We start from the raw sequence: 20,541 nt of genomic DNA on the forward strand, positions 1-20,541 counted from the left end.
TCCTACTTACAAAGCATGTAGAGGTCTGTAAATGTTATCATAGGTACACTTCAACTGTGAGAGATGGAATCTAAAACAAAAATCCAGAAAATCACATTGTATGATTTTTAAGTAATTAATTAGCATTTTATTGCATGACATAAGTATTTGATCACCTACCAACCAGTAAGAATTCCAGCTCTCACAGACCTGTTAGTTTTTCTTTAAGAAGCCCTCCTGTTCTCCACTCATTACCTGTATTAACTGCACCTGTTTGAACTCGTTACCTGTATAAAAGACACCTGTCCACACACTCAATCAAACAGACTCCAACCTCTCCACAATGGCCAAGACCAGAGAGCTGTGTAAGGACATCAGGGATAAAATTGTAGACCTGCACAAGGCTGGGATGGGCTACAGGACAATAGGCAAGCAGCTTGGTGAGAAGGCAACAACTGTTGGCGCAATTATTAGAAAATGGAAGAAGTTCAAGATGACGGTCAATCACCCTCGGTCTGGGGCTCCATGCAAGATCTCACCTCGTGGGGCATCAATGATCATGAGGAAGGTGAGGGATCAGCCCAGAACTACACGGCAGGACCTGGTCAATGACCTGAAGAGAGCTGGGACCACAGTCTCAAAGAAAACCATTAGTAACACACTACGCCGTCATGGATTAAAATCCTGCAGCACACGCAAGGTTCCCCTGCTCAAGCCAGCGCATGTCCAGGCCCGTCTGAAGTTTGCCAATGACCATCTGGATGATCCAGAGGAGGAATGGGAGAAGGTCATGTGGTCTGATGAGACAAAAATAGAGCTTTTTGGTCTAAACTTCACTCGCCGTGTTTGGAGGAAGAAGAAGGATGAGTACAACCCCAAGAACACCATCCCAACTGTGAAGCATGGAGGTGGAAACATCATTCTTCGGGGATGCTTTTCTGCAAAGGGGACAGGACGACTGCACCGTATTGAGGGGAGGATGGATGGGGCCATGTATCGCAAGATCTTGGCCAACAACCTCCTTCCCTCAGTAAGAGCATTGAAGATGGGTCGTGGTTGGGTCTTCCAGCATGACAACAACCGGAAACACACAGCCAGGGCAACTAAGGAGTGGCTCCGTAAGAAGCATCTCAAGGTCCTGGAGTGGCCTAGCCAGTCTCCAGACCTGAACCCAATAGAAAATCTTTGGAGGGAGCTGAAAGTCCGTATTGCCCAGCGACAGCCCCGAAACCTGAAGGATCTGGAGAAGGTCTGTATGGAGGAGTGGGCCAAAATCCCTGCTGCAGTGTGTGCAAACATGTTCAAGACCTACAGGAAACGTATGATCTCTGTAATTGCAAACAAAGGTTTCTGTACCAAATATTAAGTTCTGCTTTTCTGATGTATCAAATACTTATGTCATGCAATAAAATGCAAATTAATTACTTAATCATACAATGTGATTTTTTGGATTTTTAGATTCCATCTCTCACAGTTGAAGTGTACCTATGATAAAAATTACAGACCTCTACATGCTTTGTAAGTAGGAAAACCTGCAAAATCGGCAGTGTATCAAATACTTGTTCTCCCCACTGTATATACGGTGCCTTTAGAAAGTGTTCATACCCATTGACTTATTCCACATTTTGTTGTGTTACAGCCTGAATTCAAAATTGATTAAATATACTTTTTTTCTTACCCATCTACACACAATACCCCATAATGTCAAAGTGAAAATATGTTTTTAGAAATGTTTGCAAATTTATTGAAAATGAAATACAGAAAAATCGAATTTACATAAGAAGCACCTTTGGCAGTGATTACAACCAAGTCTTTCTGAGTAAGTCTCTAAGAGCTTTCCACACCTGGATTGTGCAACATTTGTCCATTATTCTTTTCAAAATTCTTCAAACACTGTCAAATTGGTCGTTGATCATTGCTAGACAACCATTTTCAGGTCTTGCCATAGATTTTCAAGTAGATTTAAGTCAAAACTGTAACTCGGCCACTCAGGAACATTCACTGTCTTCTTGGTAAGAAACTCCAGTGTAGATTTGGCCTTGTGTTTTAGGTTATTGTCCTGCTGAAAGGTGAATTCATCTCCCAGTGTCTGGTGGAAAGCAGACTGAACCAGGTTTTCCGCTAGGATTTTGCCTGTGCTTAGCTCCAGTCTTTAACGATTACAAGCTTACCCATAACATGATGCAGCCACCACTATGCTAGAAAATATGGCGAGTGGTACTCAGTAATGTGTTATATTGGATTTGCCCCAAACATAACACTGTATTCAGGACAAAAAGTGAATTGCTTTGCCACATTTTTTGCAGTATTACTTTAGTGCCTTGTTGCAAACAGGATGCATATTTTAGAATATTTTTATTCTGTACAGGCGTCTTTCTTTTCACTCTGTCAATTAGGTTAGTATTGTGGAGTAACAACAATGTTGTTGATCCATCCTCAGTTTTCTCCTATCACAGCTATTAAACTCTAACGGTTTTAATGTCACCACTCGCCTCATGGTGAAATTCCTGACCATTTTCCTTCTTCTCCGGCAACTGAGTTAGGAAGGACGCCTGTACCTTTGTAGTGACTGGGTGTATTGATCAGTGGCGATTTTAGCATGTAAATCTTGGTGGGGAAAACAGATATACAGTGGGGAGAACAAGTATTTGATACACTGCCGATTTTGCATGTTTTCCTACTTACAAAGCATGTAGAGGTCTGTAATTTTTATCATAGGTACACTTCAACTGTGAGAGACGGAATCTAAAACAAAAATCCAGAAAATCACATTGTATGATTTTGAAGTAATTAATTTGCATTTTATTGCATGACATAAGTATTTGATCACCTACCAACCAGGAAGAATTCTGGCTCTCACAGACCTGTTAGTTTTTCTTTAAGAAGCCCTCCTGTTCTCCACTCATTATCTGTATTAACTGCACCTGTTTGAACTCGTTACCTGTATAAAAGACACCACTCCACACACTCAATCAAACAGACTCCAACATCTCCACAATGGCCAAGACCAGAGAGCTGTGTAAGGACATCAGGGATACAATTGTAGACCTGCACAAGGCTGGGATGGGCTACAGGACAATAGGCAAGCAGCTTGGTGAGAAGGCAACAACTGTTGGCGCAATAATTAGAAAATGGAAGAAGTTCAAGATGACGGTCAATCACCCTCGGTCTGGGGCTCCTTGCAAGATCTCACCTCGTGGGGCATCAGTGATCATGAGGAAGGTGAGGGATCAGCCCAGAACTACACGGCAGGACCTGGTCAATGACCTGAAGAGAGCTGGGACCACGGTCTCAAAGAAAACCATTAGTAACACACTACGCCGTCATGGATTAAAATCCTGCAGCGCATGCAAGGTCCCCCTGCTCAAGCCAGCGCATGTCCAGGCCCGTCTGAAGTTTGCCAATGACCATCTGGATGATCCAGAGGAGGAATGGGAGAAGGTCATGTGGTCTGATGAGACAAAAATTGAGCTTTTTGGTCTAAACTCCACTCGCCGTGTTTGGAGGAAGAAGAAGGATGAGTACAACCCCAAGAACACCATCCCAACCGTGAAGCATGGAGGTGGAAACATCATTCTTTGGGGATGCTTTTCTGCAAAGGGGACAGGACAACTGCACCGTATTGAGGAGAGGATGGATGGGGCCATGTATCGCGAGATCTTGGCCAACAACCTCCTTCCCTCAGTAAGAGCATTGAAGATGGGTCGTGGCTGGCTCTTCCAGCATGACAACGACCCGAAACACACAGCCAGGGCAACTAAGGAGTGGCTCCGTAAGAAGCATCTCAAGGTCCTGGAGTGGCCTAGCCAGTCTCCAGACCTGAACCCAATAGAACATCTTTGGAGGGAGCTGAAAGTCCGTATTGCCCAGCGACAGCCCCGAAACCTGAAGGATCTGGAGAAGGTCTGTATGGAGGAGTGGGCCAAAATCCCTGCTGCAGTGTGTGCAAACCTGGTCAAGACCTACAGGAAACGTATGATCTCTGTAATTGCAAACAAAGGTTTCTGTACCAAAATATTAAGTTCTGCTTTTCTGATGTATCAAATACTTATGTCATGCAATAAAATGCAAATTAATTACTTAATCATACAATGTGATTTTTTGGATTTTTAGATTCCATCTCTCACAGTTGAAGTGTACCTATGATAAAAATTACAGACCTCTACATGCTTTGTAAGTAGGAAAACCTGCAAAATCGGCAGTGTATCAAATACTTGTTCTCCCCACTGTATATACGGTGCCTTTAGAAAGTGTTCATACCCATTGACTTATTCCACATTTTGTTGTGTTACAGCCTGAATTCAAAATTGATTAAATATACTTTTTTTCTTACCCATCTACAGACTCTGGTAAGACAAGGGGCGGCGGTCTGTGTATATTTGTAAACAACAGCTGGTGCACAAAATCAAATACTAAGGAAGTCTCAAGGTTTTGCTCGCCTGAGGTAGAGTATCTTATGATAAGCTGTAGACCACACTATTTACCAAGAGAGTTTTCATCTATATTTTTCATAGCTTTCTATTTACCACCACAAACCAATGCTGGCATTAAGATTGCACTGAATGAGTTGTACAAGGCCATTAATCAACAGGAAAACGCTCATCCAGATGCAGCGCTCCTAGTAGCCGGGGACTTTAATGCAGGGAAACTTAAATCCGTTCTACCTCATTTCTACCAGCATGTTAAATGTGCAACCAGAGGGGAAAAAACTCTAGACCACCTTTACTCCACACACAGAGACGCATACAAAGCTCTCCCTCGCCCTCCATTTGGCAAATCTGACCATAACTCTATCCTCCTGATTCCTGCTTATAAGCAAAAACTGAAGCAGGAAGCACCAGTGATTCGGCTAATAAAAAAGTGGTCAGATGACGCAGATGCTAAGCTACAGGACTGTTTTGCTAGCACAGACTGGAACATGTTCCGGGATTCTTCAGACAGCATTGAGGAGTACACCACATCAGTCACTGGCTTCATCAATAAGTGCATCGATGATGTCGTCCCCACAGTGACCGTACGTACATACCCCAACCAGAAGCCATGGATTACAGGAAACATCCGCACTGAGCTAAAGGGTAGAGCTGCCGCTTTCAAGGAACGGGACTCTAACCCGGACGCTTATAAGAAATCCCGCTATGACCTCCGACGAACCATCAAACAGGCAAAGAGTCAATACAGGTCTAAGATTGAATCATACTACACTGGCTCTGACGCTCGTCGGATGTGGCAGGGCTTGAAAACTATTACAGACTACAAAGGGAAGCACAGCCGCGAGCTGCCCAGTGACACAAGCCTACCAGACGAGCTAAACCACTTCTATGCTCGCTTCGAGGCAAGCAACACTGAAGCATGCATGAGAGCACCAGCTGTTCCGGACGACTATGTGATCACGCTCTCCGTAGCCGATGTGAGTAAGACTTTTAAGCAGGTCAACATTCACAAGGCCGCAGGGCCAGACGGATTACCAGGACGTGTACTCCGGGCATGTGCTGACCAACTGGCAAGTGTCTTCACTGACATTTTCAACATGTCCCTGACTGAGTCTGTAATACCAACATGTTTCAAGCAGACCACCATAGTCCCCGTGCCCAAGAACTCTAAGATAACCTGCCTAAATGACTACCGACCCGTAGCACTGACGTCTGTAGCCATGAAGTGCTTTGAAAGACTGGTCATGGCTCACATCAACAGCATAATCCCAGAAACCCTAGACCCACTCCAATTTGCATACCGCCCCAACAGATCCACAGATGATGCAATCTCTATCGCACTCCACACTGCCCTTTCCCACCTGGACAAGAGGAACACCTACGTGAGAATGCTATTCATTGACTACAGCTCAGCATTCAACACCATAGTGCCCTCTAAGCTCATCACTAAGCTAAGGATCCTGGGACTAAACACCTCCCTCTGCAACTGGATCCTGGACTTCCTGACGGGCCGCCCCCAGGTGGTAAGGGTAGGTAACAACACATCTGCCACACTGATCCTCAACACGGGGGCCCCTCAGGGGTGCGTGCTCAGTCCCCTCCTGTACTCTCTGTTCACCCATGACTGCATGGCCAGGCACGACTCCAACACCATCATTAAGTTTGCCGACGACACAACAGTGGTAGGCCTGATCACCGACAACGATGAGACAGCCTATAGGGAGGAGGTCAGAGATCTGGCCGTGTGGTGCCAGGACAACAACCTCTCCCTCAACGTGACCAAGACAAAGGAGATGATTGTGGACTACAGGAAAAAAAAGAGGACTGAGCACGCCCCCATTCTCATCGACGGGGCTGTAGTGGAACAGGTTGAGAGCTTCAAGTTCCTTGGTGTCCACATCACCAACGAACTATCATGGTCCAAACACACCAAGACAGTCGTGAAGAGGGCACGACAAAGCCTATTCCCCCTCAGGAGACTAAAAAGATTTGGCATGGGTCCTCAGATCCTCAAAAAATTCTACAGCTGCACCATCGAGAGCATCCTGACTGGTTGCATCACCGCCTGGTATGGCAACTGCTTGGCCTCTGACCGCAAGGCACTACAGAGGGTAGTGCGTACGGCCCAGTACATCACTGGGGCAAAGCTCCCTGCCATCCAGGACCTCTATACCAGGCGGTGTCAGAGGAAGGCCCTCAAAATTGTCAAAGACTCCAGCCACCCTAGTCATAGACTGTTCTCTCTGCTACCGCACGGCAAGCGGTACCGGAGTGCCAAGTCTAGGTCCAAAAGACTTCTCAACAGCTTCTACCCCCAAGCCATAAGACTCCTGAACAGCTAATCATGGCAACCCGGACTATTTGCACTGCCCCCCCACCCCATCCTTTTTACGCTGCTGCTACTCTGTTAAGTATTTATGCATAGTCACTTTAACTCTACCCACATGTACATATTACCTCAACTACCTCAACTAGCCGGTGCCCCCGCACATTGACTATGCAACGGTACCCCCCTGTATATATAGCCTCCCTACTGTCACTTTATTTTACTGTATATATAGCCTCCCTACTGTCACTTTATTTTACTTCTGCTCTTTTTTTCTCAACACTTTTTTGTTGTTGTTTTATTCTTACTTTTTTGTTTAAAATAAATGCACTGTTGGTTAAGGGCTGTAAGTAAGCATTTCACTGTAATGTCTGCACCTGTTGTATTCGGCGCATGTGACCAATAAAATTTGATTTGATTTGATTTGATTTGAATGTCAAAGTGAAAATATGTTTTTAGAAATGTTTGCAAATTTATTGAAAATGAAATACAGAAAAATCGAATTTACATAAGAAGCACCTTTGGCAGTGATTACAACCAAGTCTTTCTGAGTAAGTCTCTAAGAGCTTTCCACACCTGGATTGTGCAACATTTGTCCATTATTCTTTTCAAAATTCTTCAAACACTGTCAAATTGGTCGTTGATCATTGCTAGACAACCATTTTCAGGTCTTGCCATAGATTTTCAAGTAGATTTAAGTCAAAACTGTAACTCGGCCACTCAGGAACATTCACTGTCTTCTTGGTAAGAAACTCCAGTGTAGATTTGGCCTTGTGTTTTAGGTTATTGTCCTGCTGAAAGGTGAATTAATCTCCCAGTGTCTGGTGGAAAGCAGACTGAACCAGGTTTTCCGCTAGGATTTTGCCTGTGCTTAGCTCCAGTCTTTAACGATTACAAGCATACCCATAACATGATGCAGCCACCACTATGCTAGAAAATATGGCGAGTGGTACTCAGTAATGTGTTATATTGGATTTGCCCCAAACATAACACTGTATTCAGGACAAAAAGTGAATTGCTTTGCCACATTTTTTGCAGTATTACTTTAGTGCCTTGTTGCAAACAGGATGCATATTTTAGAATATTTTTATTCTGTACAGGCGTCTTTCTTTTCACTCTGTCAATTAGATTAGTATTGTGGAGTAACAACAATGTTGTTGATCCATCCTCAGTTTTCTCCTATCACAGCTATTAAACTCTAACGGTTTTAATGTCACCATTCGCCTCATGGTGAAATTCCTGACCATTTTCCTTCTTCTCCGGCAACTGAGTTAGGAAGGACGCCTGTACCTTTGTAGTGACTGGGTGTATTGATCAGTGGCGATTTTAGCATGTAAATCTTGGTGGGGAAAACAGATATACAGTGGGGAGAACAAGTATTTGATACACTGCCGATTTTGCATGTTTTCCTACTTACAAAGCATGTAGAGGTCTGTAATTTTTATCATAGGTACACTTCAACTGTGAGAGACGGAATCTAAAACAAAAATCCAGAAAATCACATTGTATGATTTTGAAGTAATTAATTTGCATTTTATTGCATGACATAAGTATTTGATCACCTACCAACCAGGAAGAATTCTGGCTCTCACAGACCTGTTAGTTTTTCTTTAAGAAGCCCTCCTGTTCTCCACTCATTATCTGTATTAACTGCACCTGTTTGAACTCGTTACCTGTATAAAAGACACCACTCCACACACTCAATCAAACAGACTCCAACATCTCCACAATGGCCAAGACCAGAGAGCTGTGTAAGGACATCAGGGATACAATTGTAGACCTGCACAAGGCTGGGATGGGCTACAGGACAATAGGCAAGCAGCTTGGTGAGAAGGCAACAACTGTTGGCGCAATAATTAGAAAATGGAAGAAGTTCAAGATGACGGTCAATCACCCTCGGTCTGGGGCTCCTTGCAAGATCTCACCTCGTGGGGCATCAATGATCATGAGGAAGGTGAGGGATCAGCCCAGAACTACACGGCAGGACCTGGTCAATGACCTGAAGAGAGCTGGGACCACAGTCTCAAAGAAAACCATTAGTAACACACTACGCCGTCATGGATTAAAATCCTGCAGCGCATGCAAGGTCCCCCTGCTCAAGCCAGCGCATGTCCAGGCCCGTCTGAAGTTTGCCAATGACCATCTGGATGATCCAGAGGAGGAATGGGAGAAGGTCATGTGGTCTGATGAGACAAAAATTGAGCTTTTTGGTCTAAACTCCACTCGCCGTGTTTGGAGGAAGAAGAAGGAGGAGTACAACCCCAAGAACACCATCCCAACCGTGAAGCATGGAGGTGGAAACATCATTCTTTGGGGATGCTTTTCTGCAAAGGGGACAGGACAACTGCACCGTATTGAGGAGAGGATGGATGGGGCCATGTATCGCGAGATCTTGGCCAACAACCTCCTTCCCTCAGTAAGAGCATTGAAGATGGGTCGTGGCTGGCTCTTCCAGCATGACAACGACCCGAAACACACAGCCAGGGCAACTAAGGAGTGGCTCCGTAAGAAGCATCTCAAGGTCCTGGAGTGGCCTAGCCAGTCTCCAGACCTGAACCCAATAGAACATCTTTGGAGGGAGCTGAAAGTCCGTATTGCCCAGCGACAGCCCCGAAACCTGAAGGATCTGGAGAAGGTCTGTATGGAGGAGTGGGCCAAAATCCCTGCTGCAGTGTGTGCAAACCTGGTCAAGACCTACAGGAAACGTATGATCTCTGTAATTGCAAACAAAGGTTTCTGTACCAAAATATTAAGTTCTGCTTTTCTGATGTATCAAATACTTATGTCATGCAATAAAATGCAAATTAATTACTTAATCATACAATGTGATTTTTTGGATTTTTAGATTCCATCTCTCACAGTTGAAGTGTACCTATGATAAAAATTACAGACCTCTACATGCTTTGTAAGTAGGAAAACCTGCAAAATCGGCAGTGTATCAAATACTTGTTCTCCCCACTGTATATACGGTGCCTTTAGAAAGTGTTCATACCCATTGACTTATTCCACATTTTGTTGTGTTACAGCCTGAATTCAAAATTGATTAAATATACTTTTTTTCTTACCCATCTACACACAATACCCCATAATGTCAAAGTGAAAATATGTTTTTAGAAATGTTTGCAAATTTATTGAAAAATGAAATACAGAAAAATCGAATTTACATAAGAAGCACCTTTGGCAGTGATTACAACCAAGTCTTTCTGAGTAAGTCTCTAAGAGCTTTCCACACCTGGATTGTGCAACATTTGTCCATTATTCTTTTCAAAATTCTTCAAACACTGTCAAATTGGTCGTTGATCATTGCTAGACAACCATTTTCAGGTCTTGCCATAGATTTTCAAGTAGATTTAAGTCAAAACTGTAACTCGGCCACTCAGGAACATTCACTGTCTTCTTGGTAAGAAACTCCAGTGTAGATTTGGCCTTGTGTTTTAGGTTATTGTCCTGCTGAAAGGTGAATTCATCTCCCAGTGTCTGGTGGAAAGCAGACTGAACCAGGTTTTCCGCTAGGATTTTGCCTGTGCTTAGCTCCAGTCTTTAACGATTACAAGCATACCCATAACATGATGCAGCCACCACTATGCTAGAAAATATGGCGAGTGGTACTCAGTAATGTGTTATATTGGATTTGCCCCAAACATAACACTGTATTCAGGACAAAAAGTGAATTGCTTTGCCACATTTTTTGCAGTATTACTTTAGTGCCTTGTTGCAAACAGGATGCATATTTTAGAATATTTTTATTCTGTACAGGCGTCTTTCTTTTCACTCTGTCAATTAGGTTAGTATTGTGGAGTAACAACAATGTTGTTGATCCATCCTCAGTTTTCTCCTATCACAGCTATTAAACTCTAACGGTTTTAATGTCACCATTCGCCTCATGGTGAAATTCCTGACCATTTTCCTTCTTCTCCGGCAACTGAGTTAGGAAGGACGCCTGTACCTTTGTAGTGACTGGGTGTATTGATCAGTGGCGATTTTAGCATGTAAATCTTGGTGGGGAAAACAGATATACAGTGGGGAGAACAAGTATTTGATACACTGCCGATTTTGCATGTTTTCCTACTTACAAAGCATGTAGAGGTCTGTAATTTTTATCATAGGTACACTTCAACTGTGAGAGACGGAATCTAAAACAAAAATCCAGAAAATCACATTGTATGATTTTGAAGTAATTAATTTGCATTTTATTGCATGACATAAGTATTTGATCACCTACCAACCAGGAAGAATTCTGGCTCTCACAGACCTGTTAGTTTTTCTTTAAGAAGCCCTCCTGTTCTCCACTCATTATCTGTATTAACTGCACCTGTTTGAACTCGTTACCTGTATAAAAGACACCACTCCACACACTCAATCAAACAGACTCCAACCTCTCCACAATGGCCAAGACCAGAGAGCTGTGTAAGGACATCAGGGATACAATTGTAGACCTGCACAAGGCTGGGATGGGCTACAGGACAATAGGCAAGCAGCTTGGTGAGAAGGCAACAACTGTTGGCGCAATAATTAGAAAATGGAAGAAGTTCAAGATGACGGTCAATCACCCTCGGTCTGGGGCTCCTTGCAAGATCTCACCTCGTGGGGCATCAATGATCATGAGGAAGGTGAGGGATCAGCCCAGAACTACACGGCAGGACCTGGTCAATGACCTGAAGAGAGCTGGGACCACAGTCTCAAAGAAAACCATTAGTAACACACTACGCCGTCATGGATTAAAATCCTGCAGCGCATGCAAGGTCCCCCTGCTCAAGCCAGCGCATGTCCAGGCCCGTCTGAAGTTTGCCAATGACCATCTGGATGATCCAGAGGAGGAATGGGAGAAGGTCATGTGGTCTGATGAGACAAAAATTGAGCTTTTTGGTCTAAACTCCACTCGCCGTGTTTGGAGGAAGAAGAAGGATGAGTACAACCCCAAGAACACCATCCCAACCGTGAAGCATGGAGGTGGAAACATCATTCTTTGGGGATGCTTTTCTGCAAAGGGGACAGGACAACTGCACCGTATTGAGGAGAGGATGGATGGGGCCATGTATCGCGAGATCTTGGCCAACAACCTCCTTCCCTCAGTAAGAGCATTGAAGATGGGTCGTGGCTGGCTCTTCCAGCATGACAACGACCCGAAACACACAGCCAGGGCAACTAAGGAGTGGCTCCGTAAGAAGCATCTCAAGGTCCTGGAGTGGCCTAGCCAGTCTCCAGACCTGAACCCAATAGAACATCTTTGGAGGGAGCTGAAAGTCCGTATTGCCCAGCGACAGCCCCGAAACCTGAAGGATCTGGAGAAGGTCTGTATGGAGGAGTGGGCCAAAATCCCTGCTGCAGTGTGTGCAAACCTGGTCAAGACCTACAGGAAACGTATGATCTCTGTAATTGCAAACAAAGGTTTCTGTACCAAAATATTAAGTTCTGCTTTTCTGATGTATCAAATACTTATGTCATGCAATAAAATGCAAATTAATTACTTAATCATACAATGTGATTTTTTGGATTTTTAGATTCCATCTCTCACAGTTGAAGTGTACCTATGATAAAAATTATAGACCTCTACATGCTTTGTAAGTAGGAAAACCTGCAAAATCGGCAGTGTATCAAATACTTGTTCTCCCCACTGTATATACGGTGCCTTTAGAAAGTGTTCATACCCATTGACTTATTCCACATTTTGTTGTGTTACAGCCTGAATTCAAAATTGATTAAATATACTTTTTTTCTTACCCATCTACACACAATACCCCATAATGTCAAAGTGAAAATATGTTTTTAGAAATGTTTGCAAATTTATTGAAAAATGAAATACAGAAAAATCGAATTTACATAAGAAGCACCTTTGGCAGTGATTACAACCAAGTCTTTCTGAGTAAGTCTCTAAGAGCTTTCCACACCTGGATTGTGCAACATTTGTCCATTATTCTTTTCAAAATTCTTCAAACACTGTCAAATTGGTCGTTGATCATTGCTAGACAACCATTTTCAGGTCTTGCCATAGATTTTCAAGTAGATTTAAGTCAAAACTGTAACTCGGCCACTCAGGAACATTCACTGTCTTCTTGGTAAGAAACTCCAGTGTAGATTTGGCCTTGTGTTTTAGGTTATTGTCCTGCTGAAAGGTGAATTCATCTCCCAGTGTCTGGTGGAAAGCAGACTGAACCAGGTTTTCCGCTAGGATTTTGCCTGTGCTTAGCTCCAGTCTTTAACGATTACAAGCATACCCATAACATGATGCAGCCACCACTATGCTAGAAAATATGGCGAGTGGTACTCAGTAATGTGTTATATTGGATTTGCCCCAAACATAACACTGTATTCAGGACAAAAAGTGAATTGCTTTGCCACATTTTTTGCAGTATTACTTTAGTGCCTTGTTGCAAACAGGATGCATATTTTAGAATATTTTTATTCTGTACAGGCGTCTTTCTTTTCACTCTGTCAATTAGGTTAGTATTGTGGAGTAACAACAATGTTGTTGATCCATCCTCAGTTTTCTCCTATCACAGCTATTAAACTCTAACGGTTTTAATGTCACCATTCGCCTCATGGTGAAATTCCTGACCATTTTCCTTCTTCTCCGGCAACTGAGTTAGGAAGGACGCCTGTACCTTTGTAGTGACTGGGTGTATTGATCAGTGGCGATTTTAGCATGTAAATCTTGGTGGGGAAAACAGATATACAGTGGGGAGAACAAGTATTTGATACACTGCCGATTTTGCATGTTTTCCTACTTACAAAGCATGTAGAGGTCTGTAATTTTTATCATAGGTACACTTCAACTGTGAGAGACGGAATCTAAAACAAAAATCCAGAAAATCACATTGTATGATTTTGAAGTAATTAATTTGCATTTTATTGCATGACATAAGTATTTGATCACCTACCAACCAGGAAGAATTCTGGCTCTCACAGACCTGTTAGTTTTTCTTTAAGAAGCCCTCCTGTTCTCCACTCATTATCTGTATTAACTGCACCTGTTTGAACTCGTTACCTGTATAAAAGACACCACTCCACACACTCAATCAAACAGACTCCAACCTCTCCACAATGGCCAAGACCAGAGAGCTGTGTAAGGACATCAGGGATACAATTGTAGACCTGCACAAGGCTGGGATGGGCTACAGGACAATAGGCAAGCAGCTTGGTGAGAAGGCAACAACTGTTGGCGCAATAATTAGAAAATGGAAGAAGTTCAAGATGACGGTCAATCACCCTCGGTCTGGGGCTCCTTGCAAGATCTCACCTCGTGGGGCATCAATGATCATGAGGAAGGTGAGGGATCAGCCCAGAACTACACGGCAGGACCTGGTCAATGACCTGAAGAGAGCTGGGACCACAGTCTCAAAGAAAACCATTAGTAACACACTACGCCGTCATGGATTAAAATCCTGCAGCGCATGCAAGGTCCCCCTGCTCAAGCCAGCGCATGTCCAGGCCCGTCTGAAGTTTGCCAATGACCATCTGGATGATCCAGAGGAGGAATGGGAGAAGGTCATGTGGTCTGATGAGACAAAAATTGAGCTTTTTGGTCTAAACTCCACTCGCCGTGTTTGGAGGAAGAAGAAGGATGAGTACAACCCCAAGAACACCATCCCAACCGTGAAGCATGGAGGTGGAAACATCATTCTTTGGGGATGCTTTTCTGCAAAGGGGACAGGACAACTGCACCGTATTGAGGAGAGGATGGATGGGGCCATGTATCGCGAGATCTTGGCCAACAACCTCCTTCCCTCAGTAAGAGCATTGAAGATGGGTCGTGGCTGGCTCTTCCAGCATGACAACGACCCGAAACACACAGCCAGGGCAACTAAGGAGTGGCTCCGTAAGAAGCATCTCAAGGTCCTGGAGTGGCCTAGCCAGTCTCCAGACCTGAACCCAATAGAACATCTTTGGAGGGAGCTGAAAGTCCGTATTGCCCAGCGACAGCCCCGAAACCTGAAGGATCTGGAGAAGGTCTGTATGGAGGAGTGGGCCAAAATCCCTGCTGCAGTGTGTGCAAACCTGGTCAAGACCTACAGGAAACGTATGATCTCTGTAATTGCAAACAAAGGTTTCTGTACCAAAATATTAAGTTCTGCTTTTCTGATGTATCAAATACTTATGTCATGCAATAAAATGCAAATTAATTACTTAAAAATCATACAATGTGATTTTCTTGATTTTTTTTATTCCGTCTCTCACAGTTGAAGTGTACCTATGATAAAAATTACAGACCTCTACATGCTTTGTAAGTAGGAAAATCTGCAAAATCGGCAGTGTATCAAATACTTGTTCTCCCCACTGTATATATTAGTTTTATGCATACCAGCAAAGCCACTACACAACACTAAACAATACATTAATTGCACTATAACGGTGACAAACGGTGTCCACAAACTGTTAGGGCCTACATAAAGCTGTCCCAACAGCAGAGCTTTCTTTTCAGCACCATGGAGTGAATCCTTACTACTGCTACACCTGGCTATCAGCGGAGCCTTGTCTGGCAGCGAAACAGTTTATTCAGCCTAATTTACTGCCTTTAAAAAAAACACAGCTGATATGGCTGACTTGCTTAAACTAATGTGGTATCTACAGACAATTGAGATGTACAAACTATGGCATAACGGGATGACGAGCGGATAAGAGGCAATCCGTAATTTTGATTAAGACATTAATGAGCGAGCTAGGACGGACGTAGTCAATATAACTATTTGTTCAGCACTTTTGAAATGTACAGCAACAGAATTCAGAACATGGGCCGTTCTTACAGTATTCTCCCTGTACACCAAGTCAGAACAGTAGGATAAATAAAGGGGGCATATAAGCAGACAATGAAAGCTCTTACAATATTCAGTGATTACATGCACCACCAACTCAGAACAGTAGGCTAAGTTATGAGGGGAAAGGGACCAAATTATTAGGGTGAGGCACATGGGCTACTAACAGATTACTACACAACATACACTTAGTATTACTTTCTTAGCTACAGTATACATATCCCCCTGGCATACTACGTCCTTTATGCAGCAGCATACAATACATTTTTGGATTCACCTTGTTGTGCTGTGCTCACTTCGTGGGCAAATTCTGTCATCAAACTTTGTCATCAAAGTCTGGCATTCTCTGGATTTATGGTGCTTTCAAGACAACTGGGAACTCGGAAAAAAAACGAGGTTGAATCATGACGTCAGTGATCTTCAGGTCGGAGAGAGGCCAGAGTTCCCGACTTGGAATTCCGAGTTGGATGACCGTTCAAAACGTATTTTCCCGGTCAGAGCTCGTTTTTTTCCAGAGTTCCCAGTTGTCTTGATCTCAGTGAAGTCTGATTTCCCAGTTCCGCATTTCCAGTGGTTTTGAACGCGGCAGATGTCATGCTGGATTGACAGCATGGCCAATGTATTCAACCTTTTCTGGCCCATGGCATGTGCATGTTTATCCTTTTTAAGCTTGGAAAAGAGACCCTTAAACCCAGGCTTGGACCACACACCCACTCCACTGAATAGCAGGCTAGTGATTGCTTTGCAACGCTTGCAGTTAGCCTCTGATTCCTTCCAAACTACTCATTGTTGAATTTGCGATTTCCAACTTGTTGTATAATGTTTATGTCCAATGGCCGATGAACACCGATACGTTTATCTATAATTTCTCTTCATAATTTCTCTTCATATGACAAGGATTGAAAAGGATTTGCCAGCTGATTGTTGTCTTGATTCATGTTGATGACTGCTAGCTTGCTAGCTAAGATTTTGAAAGTATGATGTTGACATGATCAGTCCAATCAAAGCTACAGTAGATATAACATGATTTGACGTCATTTTATCTGCGGCCAATGACCTTGAGCCTTCTTGGATGGGCGCTTCTAATGTAACTCTATGGCAGCACCCAACAGGCTTGGATTTTTGACCCCTACGCTCCGTATTTTCCGCTGGCTGCTCCACCACCACAGACAGTGTTGCAAACTTAGCGACTTTGTCGCTATATTTAGCGAGTATTCAGACCCCTCTAGCGACACATTTTCAAAAAATTGACTAGCGACAAATCTAGCAACTTTTTCTGATGTTATTGGAGACTTTTGGAGACTCTGACGTGAAAGCACATATCGTTCTTACTCTTCTCAACGAGCAGCGGGTGCTGCCATGGGCCCCACCCCCGTCCCAAAGCACTCACAGGTGGCCCAGTCCTCGCACAGCAGTCCCTCCCAGCTGCAGTCAGAGCAGGAGATGTTCACCCCTCCGCGTCCAGACTGCAAATGAATTGCGCATGCGGGAAGCCGGCACTGGCTGGAGTGTGTTAAGTTGCGTCAATTCAAATCTGGTATTAGGAACAAAAGAGGTCAATACACGTCTTCTAAAATAGACTAGTATTTGTCAAAGTCGCGTCAATTCAAATCTGGTATTAGGAACAAAAGAGGTCAACACGACTTCTAAGATATACTAGTTATTTTAATTAATGCAAAAACCTTCAATGGTAAATATGATGTTTCGTATATACGGGCTCTCTGAAATACCTCACAGGGCGCTTCAGAGAACTCACAACATTGTTTTAGAAACAATAACCAAATACTCTGACAGAGAAAGTTTCCCACTTCTCTGCTGGCCAATTAGAGTAGAGGACTGAGTGTGGTTTAAACTTACTCAGCCAATCCATTGATTCAGGGGTTGGTCTCATTTCCTCGGCGCCATTTGTTGCACACTTCAGCCAGGCACAAGATTATCATAACAACCTATCATAGTGAGAAGAGCCAGCTCCCTTAGACATCATTCCTACGTCCAAGGAAGGCTCACAGATCACAAAGAACCAGTATAGTCTAGCATTTGAAGACACATCCTTATCTAATTTTACCCCCTAAAACAGCTCTTCACATCAATCACAGCCTTGCCAGGTGTCACAGCCTACATTAGCCCAGTCAAGAATGCATTCTTTCTAAGTTAGTCATCCCATCAATTTAGGAGAATGATAAATCCCCAATAATCCCCCTTTTCACACCTAATAAGGTGTGATTCAAAAAATAAGAAAACACAGATTGTCATTCATTATAATACAATACAAACAAAAAATCACACTTTTATTAACAGGCCATAATGATACTAAAAAATTCAAACCCTCAGTTCATCTACACCCCACTTGCAAATTGTTACCAGTCATCAAAGAACTTCAAACCATCACATAAGGAAAGACAAACATTCACATGATTAACTTGATTAATAAAGCATAAAACACAGGATTAATAGAACACAAAACATAAGACTATTAAAACATAAAACACAAACAGAGAAGTATATTTTGGCCCCCTTTAGACACCCTCTAGTGTCACTCCACCAAGCCTGGTAGGTCATATCCTCCATTCCTAGGTTGGAGTCCAGGATTGGGCCGTATCTCACCATCTGTTGGGAAATCACCTTCCCCATCTCCTTTCTCACCAAACCTCAGACACAGGAAATAAGACAACATCCACAAAGAACAAGTATACCCATAGAGGCTATAACTTCACCCAGAATAGTTACAACAATAGTTTTCCATTTACCAAATATGTTATCAAACCAACCGTTTATGGAGCTATCAATACCAGAGTTCTCAGCCAGTTTGTTCGTCAGTGTAGTTACTCCCCTGAAGCTCTTTTGTCACTGACCCGTCCGGTGCTATATTGTTTGAGGATGAAAATACAGCACATAGATCCAAACAGAACACAAACTCCGCCCCACTCAGCCAAAAGCATATCTAAAGCTATTCTATTCTGCCTTGTCATTAAGATAGTTGCCACTGTCTGCTCATCTAATCCCTTTATTGCATCACAAGTGTGGTTTATAAATCTTTGCTGGTTATAGTAAATATAATTTATCCAATCTACGTTTTTATTAATTGTTGACCACCAAATAATACTTAATTCAAACTCAGCTGCAATCTGATTCCTAGCTTTGAGTTTTTCTGGAACCTCTCGAGGTACTCCTATCCCATCAAAGGATCCTTTCATCAAAGGATCCCGGGAGGAGGTCCTACTTTCTACGTGACAACTCACCAGTCTCTGACACGTTTGATTGTTTGCGTATGTAGGTGAGTTCACAATCAGTTATCACCACACAACCATCAGATGTCAGCACGGGCCTGATTTTAGTTCCTAAAATCCTCTGGCTGCAACAAAGAGGAGAGATTAGTCATGGTCTCTTTCAGTTGTGATATTCTCTGTGTAGGAGCAGAGCTAAGATGCCCTACTCTGTATCCTATCTTACTAATCCTAGAAAAACAATTAGAATCCCCTGAGACTTCAAACGTAGGCAACCTAGGTCGGAATGACTTTGTTATCGGGGGATACAGATAGTTCAAGTTACTACAAGACTCTTTCACCACATTCCCAGGTGGCTTGCATGGAGGATAAATCTGTTTTTGCGTACTTCAGACTTTCAGACAGTACCTACCCTTCTATGGGTCGCACTGCCATTTCTGGTAATTCCCTACCCTCACAACACTACACCTGTCCCCAAACTGTGCACGGAGACCTACACATCCCCCACGCTCTCGACATGAGCAAGTACATTGTCCCAAGATGTACACGGCGACACACATACAGTGATGTCCTCCCCTAAAGTCCCTAATCTTCCCCTTTCCCTACGTCTAGCTGTCTCCTATGCCTTCGTAGACTGTGCTCAGGTATTATTTTATCAACTTGTTTTAGGTTAACTACTACTTTCGGCTGATCAGAAGGGTTTGAGTGTGTTAGGAATATGGCCCCCACAATCAGACAGCTACCTACCGTCAGGAGACCTGTGAATCCCCACCCTCGCCCTGAGAACATGTCAGACGCCAACCCATTGCTTCACCTTCTACCAAACTCACACAGGGATGATCAGACAGGGTAAGGGAATCTTCGTTAAGGAGCCAACCCCCGAGCCCTAATGGTGATCGGATCTTTCTCCTAACTCTGTGTTTGTTCATCAGGTGTAACTGGGTTTACCTTTTTGCAGTGTGTGACATGCACCCAGATGGATCTAATAGGACTTGATAGGGCCCTTCCCAACAGGCCTGCTTCCAGTTTTTCTTCTTTTAGGGACTGGATCCACACCCAGTCTCCTGGTGAGATAGAGTGGGTCACCTTCTCCTTTAGTTCACCTGTGGGGCACAAAACCTCTGACATACAGGTGTGGTTAATAAACTATCTTCACACATACATGTTGAGCTCTCAATTTCTATTGTTGTTTTTTTATTTTTTATTTAATCCTATCATTATTATTTAATCCTATCACTATTATTTAATCCTATCACTATTATTTAATCCTATCACTCCCCCTTTTTGACACATGATTTGCCCATGTGTCAATATTACCACCTTTCTAAACCATTCCTTATGTAATTTATCATCCTATTGCCATGCCTTTCATTTTTGGGATTATCTTTTGCTTCTTTATTGCTCCTCCCACTTCCTTTGTATTTTATGGCAGCTAAATTCAACTTTCATCCAGTTCAGAATCAATTAGTAATCCAATCAATCAATCTCTTATCTTGTAAAAACACTTATGTTTAGTTCAAACTCTGTTCTACCCAGGCTCTCCCAGGCTTGACCTGAAGACTAATTGTTGGACATGACAAGTCTATTTTTTAGGTCACCTAAGTCTTCTGTCTAGCAACAAAGAATAAAAATATCTATGTTCATGATTAACCCAGTTATATCTAATTGCCCACCAAAAAACTTCATCATCTTTAAATCACTACCAATGTCATATCCCTCGTTACTCTCTATCATTTGGATAACATCCCTGATGTATGTATGCCTCCTTAGAGTTCCAAATGATTTTACCATGGGCTGCCATTGCCTTCCCATAGATAAGATCACTTAATTTA

Source organism: Coregonus lavaretus (assembly GCF_964263955.1).
Source record: "Coregonus lavaretus genome assembly, chromosome: 24".
NCBI lineage: Eukaryota > Metazoa > Chordata > Actinopteri > Salmoniformes > Salmonidae > Coregonus > Coregonus lavaretus.